Raw genomic sequence first — 20,109 nt, forward strand, 5'->3', positions numbered from 1 at the left:
TTTTGGTTCTTCCCTAACTGTCGGGATAAAGGCCTGTAGGCGACGCTGTTCCAGCGAGGAGCTGGCTCGCGGCGGGCCCGGAGCGCGCTGGTCTGCGCCCCCCGATAGGTGTGGGTGGAGCCGAGCGCGCGGGGTGAGCCGCCCGCCCCGACCCCGGCCACCGGCGGCCTGTGGGCGACGGGTGGGCCTGGGGCCAGGCGATTTCAAACAGCACTTCCCTCTGTACAGTTGAAACAGTGAGATCCTGGACGAGGCTGGAGTACAAATGCGACTGATCATGTGTAGAGTTCCATGCTTCTTGTAGGCTCTTACTGTAACCCGTGAAATAACTTTCTCGTTCCACGGTTCTCCATTAAGCTTACTTGGGTAAATTGAAAGGGGGCTATTCCTCAGTTAAAAAGTGCAGTAGGTAAGCGAATGTTTCTCAAACGGGACGATATTTGTCTTATATTTTCAAAATTTAGTTATATGTTAATAGAGTTGTTTACGTTGTTCGTATATGAACCAACACGCTAAAAGTAAGTGGGAAAATCTGCCGTTTGCCTTAAAAATCACTCGAGGGACTAAATCAGATCTAGTCATTCCTTTACTCTAGACTCTGCAGTGGCTCTGCATGTAGCCGAGAGTAAAAGCCGAAGCCATGCCGGCGGCGGAGAGGCCGTGTGCGCGATTGGATGGGAGACGTTGCCCTGGCATCCTTGTAAGGACCTCTGCCTTTGCTATTCCCCCTGCCAGGCTCTTTCCCCAAGTATCCATAGGGCTTCCTCACCTTCACGATTTTGCTGAACTGTCACCTCGGGACTTACGTGGCCACTCTTTTTAAACTGTAAGTAAGTTCCCTGTCCCCCTTTTCCTTCAGGCATTTCTATATAGCTTACATGTTTATTTTTTCTGTTTTCCCCCAGTAGAATGTAAGCTCCAGGAGGGCAAGAGGTTTTGTGTTTCTCCACTGGTGTTTTGTGGAGAAAATAATGCCCAAAATCCCAGACACACTAGATGCTTAAGATTTGGTTAATTACAAGGGCCATGATCCTCCCCCTCCCCCCCACACACACACCAAATTCTGAATTCTAAAGTTTAATATATACATATATATATTTAGATGTTACAGAGAACTTTATGAAAGATTTGTGAAAACTGAAAAAAATATGGAAAAAATGCAAGTTTATTGACACAGTTCTAGAAAAAAAGCACTATTTATAGACATTTGAAAGCCCTTTATACACCAGCAGCCCACAAACTAGTGATAATTATATTTTTTAGGTTTCTGTAAATAGGCCTGCTAGAGGACAGTCGACTAGTAAATCACATGATCAATCATACTGGGTCAATTAATTTCAGTCTTTCTGAATCACAGATTGCGATGTTCATCTTTTCTGCCTTATTTCTTGCAAAATACATGCTTTTTTCACTAAATTGAAGTCTGAGAATCTGGTCTAGCTGAAATGCAAGCATTACTGGGAAAGTTCATTCAGCAAGTATTTATTCACAGTGATTCAAGAGGTGCGTGTTTCTGAGGCTATATGAAGGACCACATATGGCTACCTTGGTTACTACTCACATACTGTAGGGCAAAGCAAAAGCTAGTGAGATTTTTACAGATTTCTTCTGAAGAAAAGTTTCAGTGAAAGCTGAGGTCAGGCTTAGTGTGAATATTTTAAGTAAACTAGGTATACCAATAAATTGATAATTTTTGAAAAATATGAAACATTGAGAATTTTTATTTCCTAGACCTTATAGATTAAAATATCAGTAAGTATGCCAGTAAACTAGACACTATGCACTAAGCCTTTGGCTATGATGTTACAAATCATATTTCATTTATAGAATTTTTGGCTAAGAAAAGACAATCTTGATAGTTATTTTACAACATCAATACAATTAATTAGACAATGATTAGTAAATCCAACTGTTAATTATAAGTTTACTCATTAATCTTTAAGAACAGCTTTATTATACAGATGGCTCAGAATATGTTTTTCACTCAGTTTCAAAATACTGATATTTAGTTTGCTTAAGGAAGCACAATTATATTCCTTCATACTTTCCTAAATGTTACTGATAAATAATTTTACATATCCAGTAACAAAAGCCTTGGCATTACTAGAGTGTTCAATTTAAAATTTGATATATTTTATTTTTCATTTTCTTGTTTACTTATTAAAGACTAACTGCTCATTAGCTTTATGCTAGGTATCTTCTATACATTAGTGAATGAAAACAGACAAGGTCTTTGTCTTTAAGGGTTTTAACTTGTATATAGTTTATACCAGTTGTTTTCCAGAGCTTAGATAGGATTAAAGAAATTGTTTCAATGCATATCACAATATTTGCCTATTAAATCAGTGTTTTGCTTGCCTAAATTTAAGTACAAAAATTGAGATCTGGTATAGAATCTATTATTAATCTTAGTGTTTTCTTGATTTCATTGTCTCGTTTTCTGGTTTTTATTTTGGGGTTTTTTTTGCTTAATAATCATTTTCCTCAACACTATCCATTTATTTTGCTCTAACATTTTAAAATATTTCTGTCTAAAATCAGTTGATTTATGATGGCTTTCTATCCTGGATTTGCCAATTCTTAATTTGTAGGGTAGCCCAATAAACCTTTAATCTGACCTGATGTTATCCCCTTGCTTTAAGTACTGAGTTGCACTATTCATTTTATTTGCCAAAGATATTCCTGGATTTTCCCATATATATTCTTGATTAAGAAATTTCAGAAGATTTAAAATATTTTTAAATGGCTTTTAAGTATTAACAATTGGCTGTCATCAGCAGGAATTGGTACAATTAATAAATTATGAATTTTTATTTGTAATACTAATCTTAAAGATAAATGCAATTTGCATAAAGCGATAGAAATGAAAAATTTTAGAAAATCATTTTCTTCTCACTATTTTATGCCCACCAGATCTATTCTTTATTAGTGATAAAAATTAACTCTTATAGGAACAAATGTTTGAAATATAGTAAAGAAGTAGAGGAGATGTAGTGTATGTATATTTTATAGATTATTTCAAAATCTACCAAAACTATTTCATATTTAGGATAATTAAGTTACTTTTAGAGGGATTTTTATCTGAAACTTTGATAAATGAATTACAGACATTGCTTTGAGAGTAATCTACAAAAATAAAACAATTTACCAGTGTAAGTTCCTATTTCAAGTTTTTAAATACCTTAGTTAAATTTATAATAGTATTTATAAATGTTATTAACATTTTATTCATTTTTATTAAGATGGTAGAGATGAATGATTTTTCCCCAGATGACTGTCTTATCCTTCAAGAACAAGCTATGCCCTTTCATTAATCCTCCTCACCTCTAAATTTATAGATTTTATTATCCACATTATCCATTTATAAGCCTATGGCTTTCCTATATTACTGTTTACATTTTTTGCATATCTATTGACTTATTTTCCTAAATCAAAGTGATCAGTTATGTTTTAATACTATATTCCAGTGCATCGCGTTCTGTAGAGCCCTCAAAAAAGGCATTTATGAAATATAATTTAAATATAAATTCAGAGTCATTAAATCTTCATGAAAGCCTAATCTTAATGGAACCTACACATAAGCTTAATGTGAACCAGAGAATTAAACTATACATGTATTTTAATACTAAACTAATCTTGAATGACATTGATTTAAAAGTGATTTTATTTTTGAAGGAAGAATATACAAAATCCATTAAAAACAGCATCTAAAATAAGTATGAAGGGAGTGCTTATGATGCTCATTTCAAAGCATCTCTTAGACCAGTTTTTTAAAACTGGGTCATGTACCATTATGGGTCATGAAATAAATATAGTGGCATGTGTCAGTATTTTTTATTTAAAATATAGAAAAGAATAGGAAATCTAAGAGTACCTCACAAATGGTAAAGCCTGTATTTTTAAGTAAATATTCATTTCGTTTATTGTGTGTGCATGTGTGAAGTTACCTTGGAATATATATTTCTTACTGTGGGTTATAGGCCCGAAAAAGTGGTGATGGTTTTGTTTTTTTAATCTACAATTCAAGTTTTCTTTTACTTCCTCCCTTAGAAAATAAGAAGGAAGAATACTAGAAAGTTCTGATTGCCTATGAAATAGTGAGGAATTTTAGAGGAGGCAAGGTTGAAGTTGTGAGAAGGAGTTATTTTCCTAATGAGCTAAATTTGATGTATTTAGATCTGTGACTATTTTCTAACTGACTTGTATGTAGCACATCTAATCTCAAATCCCCAATACAGCAAAATAATAAATATAAGGCAAAAGATGTTTGTTTCTGTCTATTTCTTCCCACCTTCCTTTCAATCTTAAAAAAGATGTTTATTAACTAGTCATAGGAATACAAAGCAAACTGCTACCTTCACAGAGTAATTATGATGACAACAATATATTCCCTGAAAATAATAGAAACTTTTCTTCCCTCCAAAAAATAACAAATTTTCAATAAGACTTTTCTCTCTAGCCAAAGTAAATGATAATTTCTTAAAGTCAATAGTTAACTTTCACTTGCCATTCAACTCATTTTATATATTTAAATAAGTACTTAAAATTGTGTGCAGAATTAAAAAGAGGGAAATTGAAAAAGAAAATTGTGTATAGAGTTTGAAAGGGAGGCAATATACTGTATAAGTGGGATGAAAAAATCTACCAAACAAAATATGAAATTATGAAATGCTTTAATAGAATTTCAATAAAATTAAACAATTACTTATTGTTTCACTTTATTCCAGTATAGATTTCAGTATTGTAATGTTGGCAAGTCTTTTAAGAGCATTAACGTTCTGGGGCTTTTTTTATACATGATGTCATCTCCCTTTCAATTATAGATATTTAAAACCTAGTTTGGTTAAAACTTTAGCTAAACACAAAATTTTCTGGGGAACTAAAGAATCTCAGTCAATTATTGAACCAAAGCTTATTCCCAAATACTTCACCAATGTCATACGTAGCCTGTTGCATTAAGAAAGAAATTATACTACTAACCAGCAGAGGGAGTCAAATCGGTCCTGAAAGGTAGGAGTACAAGGAAGACCACATGACTTCCTGTTTTGAATTTGACTGTTGTGGCAGCTGTTCTCTTTTTGAGTTTACCAAGAAGCCGAATAAAAGTACAGAAAGGCTACTACTGTATCAGATATGGATAGGGAAACAATTTTTAACTGTCAAAATTACCTTCAGGAAGCATACTGAGCACATCTTATACTTCTCTTTAAGTTACAGACAGCCCAGAGGAAGAATATTTGGCATAAAAAAAATTATTTAAAACCAGTTGTTAAAAATTGAAAAGTAAAATATACAGTTAGATATTGACTTTCTTTCTACTACAGGTGGTGAAACATGGATAAGAGTAAAGCAATAATAAACATCAACCATTAGGCAGAAGAAATTCAAGTAGAAATATAAAAGTGGAAATGTCTATTATAACTTAAGATGGAAAACCATAGAGAATAGTACCTTCGGGCCATGATGAATTACTAGCCTGATATAACTGTGAACCATTTTTTAATAATTCCACTTTTATTTAAGCTGAAGTTAGGCTCTAAATAGGCACATTTTTAAATTACACAGTTGATACAAGTAAGTAGATTGACCTTGCATTAAATTTATGTGTGTTTTGACAATCTAAGAAATGGGATAAATTGTAACAAAAATGATTATAGTCAAATACTGAGGTGATTTTTTCAATTTAAAAATAGAAAATACAAATGTTTTCACTAATAACAAAAAGTAATACCTACTTTGTGACACATTTGGAGGAATACAGTAGCTAAATGATAATTGTACTGTCAGCTTATTTTAATATCTCCTAAGAATCTCAAAATGCCTAATATGATTATATGAAGAAAAATTCTAAGAGCTAGGTGTTAGCTAAACACATCAAAATAAAAAATTTAAAAGTCCAAATAATTTTCGTTAAACTAAATTATGCTAGTCTAGCCACTTACTGCAAGATTTATATTGTCCAAAGCATAGAACGACAATGGATTCAGGCAAATTTTAGCTGTAGGTACATTTAATTATATGTTTATTCATTCCAAAAAGATTTTTGAACACCATCTTCCTAGGACATGAAGCCTATCTTCATAAACTAGAAAAAAACCCTTAAACCTTGTCAAAAGATTTAATTTCATTAATAGGTGAATAGTCATAAAAATTCAATATGTAACCCACTGAATCCAAGAAGATGGTACCAACAAGCAAATCATTTAATATTCAGTACTTGAAAGTAGATTGTAAACCTCCGTAGCTCAGTTTTTATAATGCTACCTTATAAAATACTAGCATTATGTATATTGGCATCTGGTGTCAAATCAGTTAATCACGACAATAATATCCAAGAAGTAAAATTCATCTGATAACAGTCCTAGGGATATTTTTATACCAAAAAAAGCAATTCAACCTATATTATTATTTCTAATTATGTGCTTTTACACACAAGTTGTGATGAATGTGGGCTATTATAATTGTATAAGCAGCTTGACCTTTTAAATTATATTTTGAATTTTGTTAATGTTTCCGCCCATGCAAAAATACTATAATGACCTTTTTAAAATTCCATTAATAAAGTGGCAAGAGCTTTGCCATGAACCATTTTCTTATTGAAAAGCATAATGGGTTAACTCATTGAAATCCAATGAAAACCATCAACTTTGTCCCTAAAGTAAACATTTTAGAGTCTTTTAAATATGTCATAAGTTTTTTGTTTTACATAGTTTTTATTTAATAATCTCAGTTTGACTAATGATAAACTCAAAACCAAGCAAAGGGAGGAAAGGAAATAGCTCGTATCTTGTCTCATTTCAGAGTAGGGAATGGGGACATGAAGAAGAGCACCAACAAAGTGATTTCCAGTTGACAAAATTAGGAGGTTTGAGTAAAAAATTTTGCGCTCTCTAAAAAATTAAATTTCAAATTTTAGTCAGAAATTTATATCCACACATGAATACTGTTTTTAAACTGCGTTTAAAATATTGTCTTTTTGGAAAAACAGCACCAAAACCCAAACTGCTTTAGTAGTCATGTTTCTAATTTATCTGCTGCTTTTGTCTTAACACTTGAATTCTGCACCTCTCCTAAAAGAGCTCTCTGATGTAGCTTTCTCAGTATTGCCTTCTTCCTAATTCTACCATCACCATTCATTAGCTTTCTTCAATATATTCAGATGATTCCTCATAATCATATCCAGGCAAACTATGTAACTTTTGGTAGATGTAAGAGGAAATAGCTTATATTATGAATTTAGAAGATTTATAGTAGTACTTGACAAGACTTTCATACATGATAAAGTATTTTTAATTTGGAGAACTTATTGGACATCTTACTGCCTTTCTGTAAAGATTTTTGAATACCTATTTTGTGCTAGTAGCTAAGAATTGATGACTTAATGTTTAATCATGCTTACATTAACTCTTTGGGGCTTTAGTTCTACTCAACAATATTGCTGTAAAACACCATAGTTGTGAAATCTGGCTCTTTAAAAAACAATGCTCACCAGAAAACTGGTCTGAAACTATTCTCACTACGATGTAACTATTATATTCAATATTTTAAGAGTTAATTATGACCTTAACTGAGTCACTAATTCTCTATATTTTTAGGAAAAACATTGTATTCTAAGAGTATCAGAAGACAATGTGCTTCTTAAAGAAATACACTTTGTGTATTCAAAGTTGGGGCATAAGTTGTTCTTATAACGCACAACATTTTTATTATTATAAACTATAGCTCCTTCATTCAAAAAGCATGTGCCCTGCATCTATGTGCTGGAAACAGTGAATACAAATGAATAAGCTTTTCTTTCCTCACAGAACTTATAGCCCAGAGGAAGAGTAGATCAAATACATTTAAAACAGTGAGATAAATAACTATGAGTTGTATCAAAAGTGCTAGGAAAGTACCAAAGATACCTGGAGGTTTTGAGAAAAGATTCACAGGAGAGGCGAAATCTGAAAGTGAGTGAAGGATAAATTATTTCCCAGGCAAAGGAAGACTAGGAGGAATAATATCAATCACTCTAAAGAGGAAGACAAGTATATATATATGTATGTGTGTATATATATATATATATATATATATATATATATATATATATATATATGTGCATGAGAAAGTTCTTTGTATTTAGTAATCTGAAAATTGCTTTGGTTAGAATGCAGATTAGGTAAGGAGGCTGGGATCTGCTAGTCCAGTATAAAGTATTTGCATTTTACGCTATATTCAACAGGTAAGGAATTTTATACCCAAGAGAATATGATGAAATTTGCATTTTAGAACAACTCTTCAAATTAACAGAAGTACTTAACTACATTAGGGAAAAAAAAGAATACTTAGTGGAAGTGTGGCAAACCTGTGAGTGTCATGCAGTTTAGAAACATATAGAGCTGAGTATGCATACTCTTCAATATAGTACTTTCTCATATATACTCTTGATGAGGCTATATTACTTTTATAATTTCAATTAAACAGAAGCTTAGGCATGAATGAAGGAAGGATAGAATGTGAGAGAGGCTGGAGAAATATGAATCAACAAGAAAGCTAATGTAATTGAGACACGAGGTGGGCTATGGGAGCAGGGCTGGAGAGGAGGAAGTAGATTTAAAAGATAAAGTAGAATTGAGAACTTTCCAACCAATGAATATGTAAGGTAAGAGAAAGTGGGGAGGGATGGACTCAGGTGTTACTGACAATTCAGGTTTAGTTCTCTAGGTAGACTGTCATTAAATGAGATAGACATACAAGAGAAAGGGTAGGCTGAGGGGAAGAAGAGAAAGAATAAATTTAGTCTGGGGTAAATTAAATTTGAGTTGCAGTTAGAAACATCCAATAGACAGTTGAAAATATGTGTGGATACTCAAAAGACAGAGCTAAAGACATAAGAGTCATCTTCATATAAGTGATAGTTAAAGCCACAGAGTTGAACCCATAAATTTGTAAAATGAGAAAGAGCCAAAGAATTTTAAGGACCACTAAGGAAAAAGCAAGCTACCAAAGATTGACATGGTTTAATAATCCACCCCTTCCTCCCTAAAATATTTTAAAAGACCTCTTTTATTTATAAGATATTTAGTTAAATATAACAGATGCATGGCTCTAAAATCAATAACCTATAGAATCTTATCTAATCCTGGAAGTTGATTATTATCTCTTACCTTTTACTTGAAAATGGGAGAGTAGGAGGACAGAAGTTGATTTCCAAAAAGAATAATAGCAAGGTTAATGACATTTTGTTTTTAAGCAGCAAATTCTTAACATTACATAATACAACCCAGATCTAGAAAGTTTAGTTATAGTTTCTGTCTGTACTAGCCCCAAGGTGCCACTCCTATCCAATACACACTCCTACCTGACTATTCTTGCTGCTTCACTTATATCATTTCTTCTTAACCCTGTTTCTCTCACTACTATCCCTCTCATAATATATATCCAGTCACTGGTTCCCACTGTCCCCCCATATTTTGATTCCTTTAAGTTGGGGGTAATATCACAGTCTTCATTGTTCCTGTCACCTAATAATAAGACAGAAACTGGCATAACAGGGTGGAAAAGAAGATTATGCAAAACACACATTCCAGAAATATCCATGTTTCTCAGTAGTGAACCACAGTAATCAGAAATCCATATGTCTGTGGGCCACGCAGATTTTAAATCATGACAACAATGGAATTATAGGCTATTAACTATTCAAATATATTTAGTATTACATTGTACAAATAGTTTAATAGGCTTTATTCATATAAAAGTGCATGATTATGGGCCAATTACTAGTCTCCAATCAGTTTTGAAAAAGCAATGAGAATATTGTTATATGACAGACCAAATTTTGCTTAAAAACTAAGGGCGGTTGAACAAATGATACTGAGACAATTTGCAAAAGATGTGAAAGAATGAAGTTGGACCCTTAATTTCATACCATATGCAAAAATTAACTTAAAATGGATCAATGATCTAAGTGTAAGAGCAGAAACTAAAATTCTTAGAAGAAAACACAAGGAGAAATCTTAACCTTGGGTTTGGAAAAAGACTATTAGATATGGCATGACACCAAAAGCATGAGCAACCAAAACAAAAAAAAAACAAAGAAAATAAATTTGATTCCAAAATTAAAACTTCTTAAGCTTCAAGGACACAAGAAAGAAATGAGGGGGAAAAAATGAAGAACCACAAAATAGGAAAAATATTTGCAAATCATATATCTGTTAAGGAATCTGTATCTAGAATATGTAAAGAACACTTATAACTCTATAATAAAATAATAACCCCATTTAAAACTAAGCAAAAGATCTGAACAGGTCTTTTTCTAGAGAAGAAATGTAAATGGCCACTAAGCACACAAAAAGATGCTCAACATCATTAGTCATCAGGGAAATGCAAATCCAAACCACAATTAGATACTACTTCATATCACTAGGATGGCTAGAGTAAAAAAGTCAGATAACAAGTATTGAAAAGATGGGGAAATATTGGACTCCTCATACAATGTTGGTGGGAATGTAAAATAGTGCAGCCACTTTGGGAAGCAGTTAGGTCAGTTCCTCAAATGATTAAACATCTAGTTACTATATGAACCAGCAATTCTTCTCCGAGGATATACCCAAGAGAGATAAAAACGTGCGTCCACACAGAAATTTGCACACAAATGTTTATAGTAACATTATTCAGAATCACCGAAAGGTAAAAACCACCTAAAATGTCCACCAACTGAAAAATATGAAAACAAAATGTGGTAGGTATATCCATACAATGATATATTATTTGGCCATAAAAAGGAATACTGCGAATGAATAAATTCTGAAATTATTGTGCTAATGCAGTCTCAAAAGACCAGATGCTATATGATTCCATTCACATGAAAGTCCAGAATAGGGAAATCTATAGGGACATAAATTAGCAGTTGCTCAAAGCTGCAAGTGTAGGGGATGAGTGGGAGTGATAACTAAAGGGTGCAGGCTTTCTTCTTTTATGGTGATGAAATTTTTTCAAATTGACTGTGGTGGTCATTGAACATATCTGTGAATATACCAAAACCATTTAATTGCACACATTAAATGAGTGAGTTGTATGATATATGAATTATATCTCAATAAAGCTGTTAAATAAAATACAAAATTAAGATTATATATAGACAGGGCATGTCTGAGTCCTCAGATCCAATTTCCTTGGTTTCAGGAAAGAGAATATAACATACATTAACAGACTTGGAAGACTCATATTGCAAGAATTTGGCTATAGAGCCAGAAATTTCATAGTAGTAATATGTGATGCATATAAGTCATCCTCAATATCTTCTGGATACTATGGATTCTTGGTGAGCATAGTTTGCTTTCACTTCAATCAGTTCCTCTTTAAGTAGGGCCATGTTTGACAAGGCAGATGTTTATGAAATTCAAATACATCACTCTAAAGTCAGCTGCAGAAACTTGAAAACATAATTCACGCTAATGAAAATTTGTGAATTTCTTTAGAAATCCTGATTTTATTTTGGCCAAATAGCTCAGCAGTTCTTCAAATTCTGTGATTCCATTTAACACAAGGTAATTCCGATATGGGACATGAATGTACACTCCAAGTAACATTTACTCACTCCCATGTTTGGATTTGAATATTAGTAACTATACTTCCTTCACAAACTCTTTTTTTTTTTTTTTCCACTGCAGTCTCAAGTTCGGTGTGTTCAGATATGGTGCTGATAGCACCAAACAGAAAATATAATCGTGTTAGCTACTTGGGCTTTGTTATGGACTGAATGTGTCCTCTCCCAAATTTTTATGTTGAAGCCCTAACCAATGATATGATGGTATTAGGAGACAGGGCCTTTGAGAGATAATTACACTTAGATGAGGTCATGAGGATAGAGCCCCTATGATGGGATTAGTAGTACACTTATAAGAAGAGGAAAAGGTACCAGAACTTCCTCTCTGCCATGTGAGGACACAGCAAAACAGTGGTCATCTGCAAGCCAATAGAAGTATATTTACCAAGAACCAAATCTGCTAGCACCTTGTCTTGGACTTCCCAGCCTCCAGAAGTGTGAGAAAGAAATGTTTTTTTTTAATGCACCCAGGCTATAGTATTTTGTTATAACAGCCCAAGATGACTAAGACAGGCTCAGATAAAATTGAATCCCTTTAATTACCAGAAGTTTTAGATCTGAGGTAACATCAGTATAACTCTCTTCAACATGTTTCCACAATTTACCCATTTTATTATATTAAAATTAACTAAATCAGTTGTATTTAGAATAGCACAATGACAACAGTAACAACAAAAAACAAAACGATCCTAACAAAAAATGTGTGGAATCTACATAAAACTTTATACTGAGAGCTATTTAAAAAATCTGGAAGGAGAGACTTGCTCTCAAATTAATTTAGAGGTGTTCTTTTTGTAGAATTTGAAAAAGTGGTTCTAAAAGTCATATGAAATAATAGATGAAAATAGACAGAGAGACATTTTAAGAAAGAAGTTATGGGTAGAGGGAACTTGTCTCTCTAAATATTAAAACACATATAAATCTAAAATAATTATAACAAAAATTGTCATAGAAATTACACATAGTTGGAAGAAACTCCAGTATGTCATAACCCAAAAGGGAAGGAAAGACTATTTAACAAATGATGTTCGGATGTGGCTTTCTGTAAATCCAGTTTTGTTCAAACTGTAAACTTAGAAAACCTTCCTTAACACTCCTATCCTTTATGTCCCCTGTGCCTCTTGCCAACTCAATCACCAAATATTGTTCATTTTGGCTTTGAAATGTCTGTTGAATCTATTTTTTTTATTTCCAGTAATAACTTTGTCATTAGTTATTACTGGTAGCCAGAAGTAGCTGTCATCATTTCTCATCTATTGCTGCGATAGCTTATTTACTAGGCTTCTGGCATCCACCTCTTCCAATTTTACCTTCTGTTGCCACAGTGATCTTTTGAAACCATAAATTTTATCCTATAAGCCTCGTGCTTAAAACCTTTAGATGGTTCCCATTACTCTTTAGATAAATATTAATATGGTGCAAGATTCTGCATAGTGTACCTTACCTACCTCTCCAGCCTCATCTCACATTAATCTTTTCCTTACACTCCATGCTCCAGGTACTGTAGCTCTCTTTCCAATGCTTTCAACTCTACTGTACTTCCTGCTCCCTAGGACCCCGCAGTTCCTTTCCTTTAAGGCACTTATATCAGTGTATATTTAACATTTGTCAGTGTGATTATTTGATTTATGTCTGTCTTCACCATCTAAACTATAAATTCCACTAGAATTTGTTTACCAGCACCTAACAGAATATATGCTTAATAAATATTCACTGAATGAATAACTGAATGAATAAACGAATGATAGATTCCCATACTTTATCCATCAAAATAAATTGCAAATAAAATTCTAAATTTTAAATGTAAAAACAAAATAAATCCAGTTTTTAAAATTATAGATTACTTGGACAAATTAATAGAACTTAGGATGTGAACACTTTTTTAGAAAATATTTTGGCAGAAATCATAGAAAAACATACTGTTTAAAATATAAAATAAATAAAAATGTATATGTCTACTGATTGAATGTTTGTTTTAAAAATATATATCATGTTTTTAAAGAATATTATATTATAGGAGAATAAACACATAACAGTATAAAGATCAGAGTATACATATATACACATATAAATATTATGATCCTAATTTTATAATTTAAAAATTGGTTAGAAAGAAAGATACCAAAATGTTATCTCTGAAAGGTAAGCTTAAAAGTAATTAATTCTCTTCCTCATACTTTTTTTACCCAAAGTTTTTAATATTGACCAAGAACAACCAACCAAAGATACATGCTTTTAACAGTCTTAAAGAATTACTCTGAAATTTTCCTGAGTACAGACAGATCATTTCGTCAAACTTTCTGGAATGGAGAATAAACTTGCTTTATAATCTAATCAATACTTAAATGTGATTAAAATTATCCAGTTCATTTTTATTAGAGTAAGAATCTTAAAACTAAAACATGGAAAAAATATTCCTAAAATGGAAACTAAAGAAAATCCTCAATTAAATACTGAAAATATTAATTCAATAGTAATTGAAAGACTCCACCATAATAATTATGTTCATAACAGGATTGCAAAGATGTAAACTATTAATATAATATATAATATATCATATCAATCAGATAAATTTGAAAATATATACGATCTCCTCAACAGATGCCCAAAAGGTGTTCATATCCACCACATGTAAAATCTCCTGGAAAGTAAGTCAGTGGGGATGAGTAGAGATTCAATAAATGGTGCTGTAAAAACCAACTGGACATTTGGAAAAAATCTGTTTAGTGTCTCTCACTCACCTCCACATATGAAATTCTGCCTATACAGGTAGAATTAAAATCAAGCAGTATAAATCTTGAAGACAATATAAGAGATTTACACTAAATTTTTTAATGAGGAAGAATTTCAAAACTTAAAGTATGAAAATATTAGAAGAGAAAATATGGATAAATTAAGTTATAATATTAACAATTATAGTCCCCAAAATCCAACTTTTTAGATTAATGATTAAATATAATCTGAATTCTAAATAGAAAATTTGTCCTGGTGATATAAGCCAAGCAGACTTTTATAATAAGTGATAAATCAGAGACTTTCTTCATCTATTTGTCAGTAGTTTATGCAGGACTTAGCACATATAGTAACAAGTTCTGAATAGATTCTACTCTTTTATTTAAAAAAATGTTTCTTTCCCCCCAACTACTCTAGTAGTTCAGCAGCAACACAGTGCTTGGCTAGGCACTAAATAAATGTTTGTTAAATGAATGATCCCCAAATGATCATATTTCAATTAAAAATTAAGAAATTCTGTTTTTTTTTTCTTTCTCATACATTACCAGGGCAAAAAAAAATCCTATGGTTTAGAATAATATCCAGGGAGATAACCCATGGACTGTAAATTTGGATAAGACTTACTAAATTAGACACTTTGGCAAATCACTAATTTTTTGCAGACTGGTTGATAATACGGTATTGCCTGTACCAAATCTATTTTAACATGAATTAGTTAAACTGAGTCACTATCCTACTATTTCCTAAATTATTTCACAGAACATTAGTTCTGCAAAATGATCCAGAAATGAAGGATTCTTTGGCCATATTTCCCTCTTGAAGATTTATCATGCATATCAACATATTGAATGTTCTGAAAAGTTCCTCAATAAAAAACCTGTTAAAATTTGTTTAACTCAATGTCTTGATCATGAAACTTTTTTTATCATATAATCTCTGTTAATATCTCTTATATTAAAGTACTTTTTCTGTGAGAAACCACATTACCTAATTCCAAATTGAACTGATAACTGTGCAAATGTTTTGGGCAAGGAGCATGTAGACATTGTCCAAACTTTGTTTTCTAACCGAACCAAATAAGCCCATATGGTTAAAACAGGCCCAGTTCTCTTAACTACATATTTTTATAGCTTACGGGTTTTTGTTATATAAATAAGTTTGTTATATAAGTCAACCCATATTAACATTTTCCTTTATTTTTTCAACATTTTTAGTAATTTAAACCTTAAGCTTCAAAAGACATTGGCGCAGATATAAGTAATTTATTCAGGCTAAATCAATAAGATTTTTTAAAAAATTTGAAATGGCAGGATTTATATGGAATACAATATTGCAAGAATGAGTCGATTTTTAGCCTATTTTAATAAAATTAAATATTACATCCTAAAGCGTTATATTTTATGTTTAACTTTTATTGTTATTAATTTGAAATTTATTTCTCTGTGAAATAGAGAATTTCATCAGCACACATTTTAACAATTTAGATTTAAATAAGTAATTGCTAGAACTTGGAATAGTCACTTAATTCTTATAAATAAGTCACTTAACTCTCTGCCCCTGTTTCCTTATTTACAAATTAGAAATTATAGTTGTGGCTAATTCATACAGCTAAGGGTAAAATTAAAGAAAATAATACTTGTAAAATTTTAGTGTAATGCCTGGCACATAATTCTAAATAAATATTAGTAATTATTGGATTGTCTTTAATTCTAATTCTGATATTAGGCAAGTTACCCCAAATAACCCAGTGTTTGTACATTTAAAATACTATAGAGCCCATAGGACTTATGTAAATATTTTGCAATTAAAAAACAATATTTTAAAAAATCCTTAGATACCACCTGAGAATTTAAAAAATGCATCCCTCTTTAATCTTTCTCCTTTTACAAAAAAATAAAAATTATCAGTTAACTTTTCACAAATTTTGAAGAAACTTTCTATGTTACTGAAATTGTAAACCAAGAAACATCCTTGGCTTTACTACGAAATGAGTATGCCATGACTAAGTTACTGTAAGATTGTAACAGTTTCACTAATAAATAAACTGAAAATGATTGGCTCAAGTCACAGAGAATTTATGGATAAAGCAAAAACAAGCTGTGCAATTCCTACTACTCAATTCATATCACATGAAATAAAAGCCTAGGCTATATACAACTACTTACACCCAAGTAATCTCAGAAAGAGTAGATGTACTATAGCATTATTGGTTATTGCTTGTTACATGCTCTAGAAAAAAATAAAGGACTACCAATATTCTTAAGACTTTAGTTGGCTTAAGAGAAATAAATAAAAGATACTTTTCACATTTTCAGTTCTGCTTTGGTTAAAAGCCAAAGACAAAATAGTATAATCATTATATACTCTAGCAGGACAGTAGCCTGAATTCCAAATGTTTACATTTTCATTTCGGTTCTACCACAAACTAGTAATGTGACCATTTTAAATTAATCTTCCTGGTTAAATTGTCTCAACTTAAAATGAAGAAGATAACCTAAGTAACTGCTAAAGTCCTTTACTTAGAGGCAGCATGGGTCTGCGGAAAAAGCGTGAATTTAGGAGTCAGAGCTGGGCTCCATCCTTTTGCTTTAATATCTACCAGCTCTGTATCTTCAAGAAAATTAACGTCTCCAAATGAAATTTAATTTTTTTTTTTTCAGCGAGAAGTAAATGAGGTAAAGCATGTAAAATCCCAGGCAGGTGCACAGGGGAGTGCTGAATAAAAGTTAGTATCTCCTTGTCAAACCTACATTTCTCTTGTTTCTTTTAGAAATCTTGACTTTGTCTTTGGACTGGCTTCAGCTAGTAACCAAAATATAAATATTTTTCTATTCGTTTTAAACATTAAGAGGCATACAAATCAAATTACATTTAATTTAATTACACATTTAATGAATAACCTTCGTTGAAAATAATATTTACAGGAAACCACGGCTCTCCTGGTAAACCCAATAAGTATAGTTTTCCTCTTACTATTGTACACGGCCACCTTCTCGGGAGTCTAAAATATTTCTGGTGTAAAGTTTAAGTGCAGATTCTATTTATAGTGTTTGAGCACATCCCACGTGCCCCCGCAGCCCGGATCTTCTGCACACCTGCGGGAAGAGGTCCAGAACTAAGTATTTCTATTAGCTGTTGATAAATTTGGGGGAATTCATGAAGAGAGTAAAACGAACGCATGTATGTCTGGAAGGTGACATACTAACGAGGCCTTGGTGTTTTGGGAGAATTATCTATTTAATAATAAGGTGGAGAAAACTGTGAAGCCACTTACCTGAGCGGGAAGCCTCGGACTAAACCATTCCTCCTAGGGAGTTCCTATTTGAGAGAGAAAGATGATACCAAGTTTAATTTTTCACCTTTTAGTCACTTATTTTATTCCACATATTTTTATTGTAATTGATTCTATCGATTTAATTGGTGATTATGGGTACTTTCATTAAATAAGGGGCTAAATAAGTTATATTTCTAAGGAAATCCCCTCACCGCTCTGTAAAAATGGAAGAGCCCACTGGCGGTCCTTGTGGTCCACGCTGAGTTCAGCTAGTGGCTCTGCGTGTGGCTTTCTGGCTGTATGTGGTTGTAGCTTTGGCTGTGTGGCTCTGTGTATTGTGTATTGCGGAGGAGGGCAAGGAGCTGTAAATTACTGTAAAGTGAAGACAATTTTCTTATTTAAAGAGTTGGTTCATTCTAATAGATTTTTTTCATGTTAATAATGAAAAAAGAGGGAAAATATTAAGAAAGAGATCATATTGGCATTAAAGATACTAGAACTACAATGGTTTTACTTTTATATTTTACATAATTGACAATGATACGAATTGAGCAATTCCCATGAGTAATTTTCTAAATATAAAGTATTAAATATGGAGTTTAAAGTTTATGAAAAATAAAATGTGAAGTATATTTTTCAAATGAGAATAGCTTTGTTTTTCTGACTTTAATTATAACACATAATCACTGTTTAAAAAATCAAAACAATACATAAAGGCATAAAAGGGAGTAAGATCAGCTGAAATGTCACCACTCAGAGATAAGCACCGCTAAAATTTTGTTAAATAATTTTTTAGGCATCTTATAGTACATACAAACACGCAGACACACATATATACTCATTTACATATAATTTTACATGACTGGACACTCCATATGCATACTGCTTTGTATACTGCACTCTAATGAAAGAATATATTGTATACAATACATTATTTTATATGACTGGGTAGTATGGTTGAATAATAAGTTTTTTAATCAAGCCCTGTTGAAGGACAATTATTGTTTCCAATTTTTAAAAATAACACATAAATAACACTATAAAGAATATCCTTATGTATAACCTTTTAGTACCTGCTGGATTATCTCCTTAAATAAATTTCTAGAAGTGGTATTGCTGGAGCAAAAAAATTATACCCTTTTAAAATTTTAGTATATATTTCAAACTGCCCTCTAATAATATATATCAATTTACAATCCCACCAAGTACAAGAGAATGTTCTTTTCTCAACATTCAACATGACTAAGTATTATAAATCCTTTTAAACTTTGACTATCCAGAAAATTTTTCTTTCTTTTTTATTGCACTTCTTTTATTATTAAAGCTAAATATCTTTTGTTTATTGTCCATTTGCATTTTATCTTCTGACAGTTTTCATGTCATTTACATATTTTTCTATAGTGGCAGCTATCTATCTCAATTATTCTAGCTCTTTGTATATTAATCTTTTGTTTCTATTAACAAATATAAACATGTTTTTCTGAGTTATTTTCCATTTAATTTTGCCAATGAAGTATTTTAGACATATATTTATTTAAAATTATTACATTTGTATATTTTTACTACCCTGACTACTTGATTATAGAATTGTGTTTTAAAGTGTAAAAATACAAAGAACTATAAATGCAATACTTTTCCTCAGGTTGTCAGCTCCTCTAGTTACTGAGGTATGTCATAGCAACTATTTTGAGTGATTTATCCTCTGCCCTCTCCAAAGCAGTTTTATAAAAGCCTACCCATAAAGTTTCATTAGAATGTCACAACCTAACAATATGGCAACCAGAAAGTAATCCTAATCTAAGGGATAGCTCACATACAATAAGAGACAGTTCATTTTCACATTATTTCATCTTTTCCAGGTACCCAGAACCTTCACACAGACTCTACTCTGCCCAAGGAAAGCATCACACTCTGAAGCCTCCAGTCTCAAAAAAAGTATATCAAGCTTTAGAACCTCTCAAACTTTATATCCTGATAAACATCACCCGGTCCATGCCTCGTTGCCTTAGGATATTAATAGTTAATATCAACTGCCACTGTTCTAAATTACCTCTTCGTGAACATTGTTTTATGAAAAGCTTTTTCTTTCTTTTGTCTCTGAAAAAAAATCACAAAAGTGGGATCATTGGATAAAAGGATATAAACATTTATACAGCTCTTATTACCTAGTATATTTTTCTCCAATTGGACAATACCACTAAAATTGTTTGTTATCATTCCATTTTAGCTTTAATAGTTTTTAGTTTTATTAATAATCATTTATGTTAATTTAGTTAGTTTAGTAGGCATAAAAGAGAAGTGTGTTATAGTTTTAAGTCATATTTTTAAAATTTCTCCACATGCCTTAGGTTTTTTTTCTTTAGTACTCATCTGGCACATGCCTTAGGTTTTCACTTTTTTTTATGTTTATTTTGTAATAATTATTCATTTTTAATAATTATTAGAAAATTTTTTCTGTAGCTCTAGAGATTTAAAAATAGATAAGAAAACTGGAATAATTCTATTTTTTAAAATA

Source organism: Rousettus aegyptiacus, unplaced genomic scaffold, assembly GCF_014176215.1.
Source record: "Rousettus aegyptiacus isolate mRouAeg1 unplaced genomic scaffold, mRouAeg1.p scaffold_m13_p_8, whole genome shotgun sequence".
NCBI lineage: Eukaryota > Metazoa > Chordata > Mammalia > Chiroptera > Pteropodidae > Rousettus > Rousettus aegyptiacus.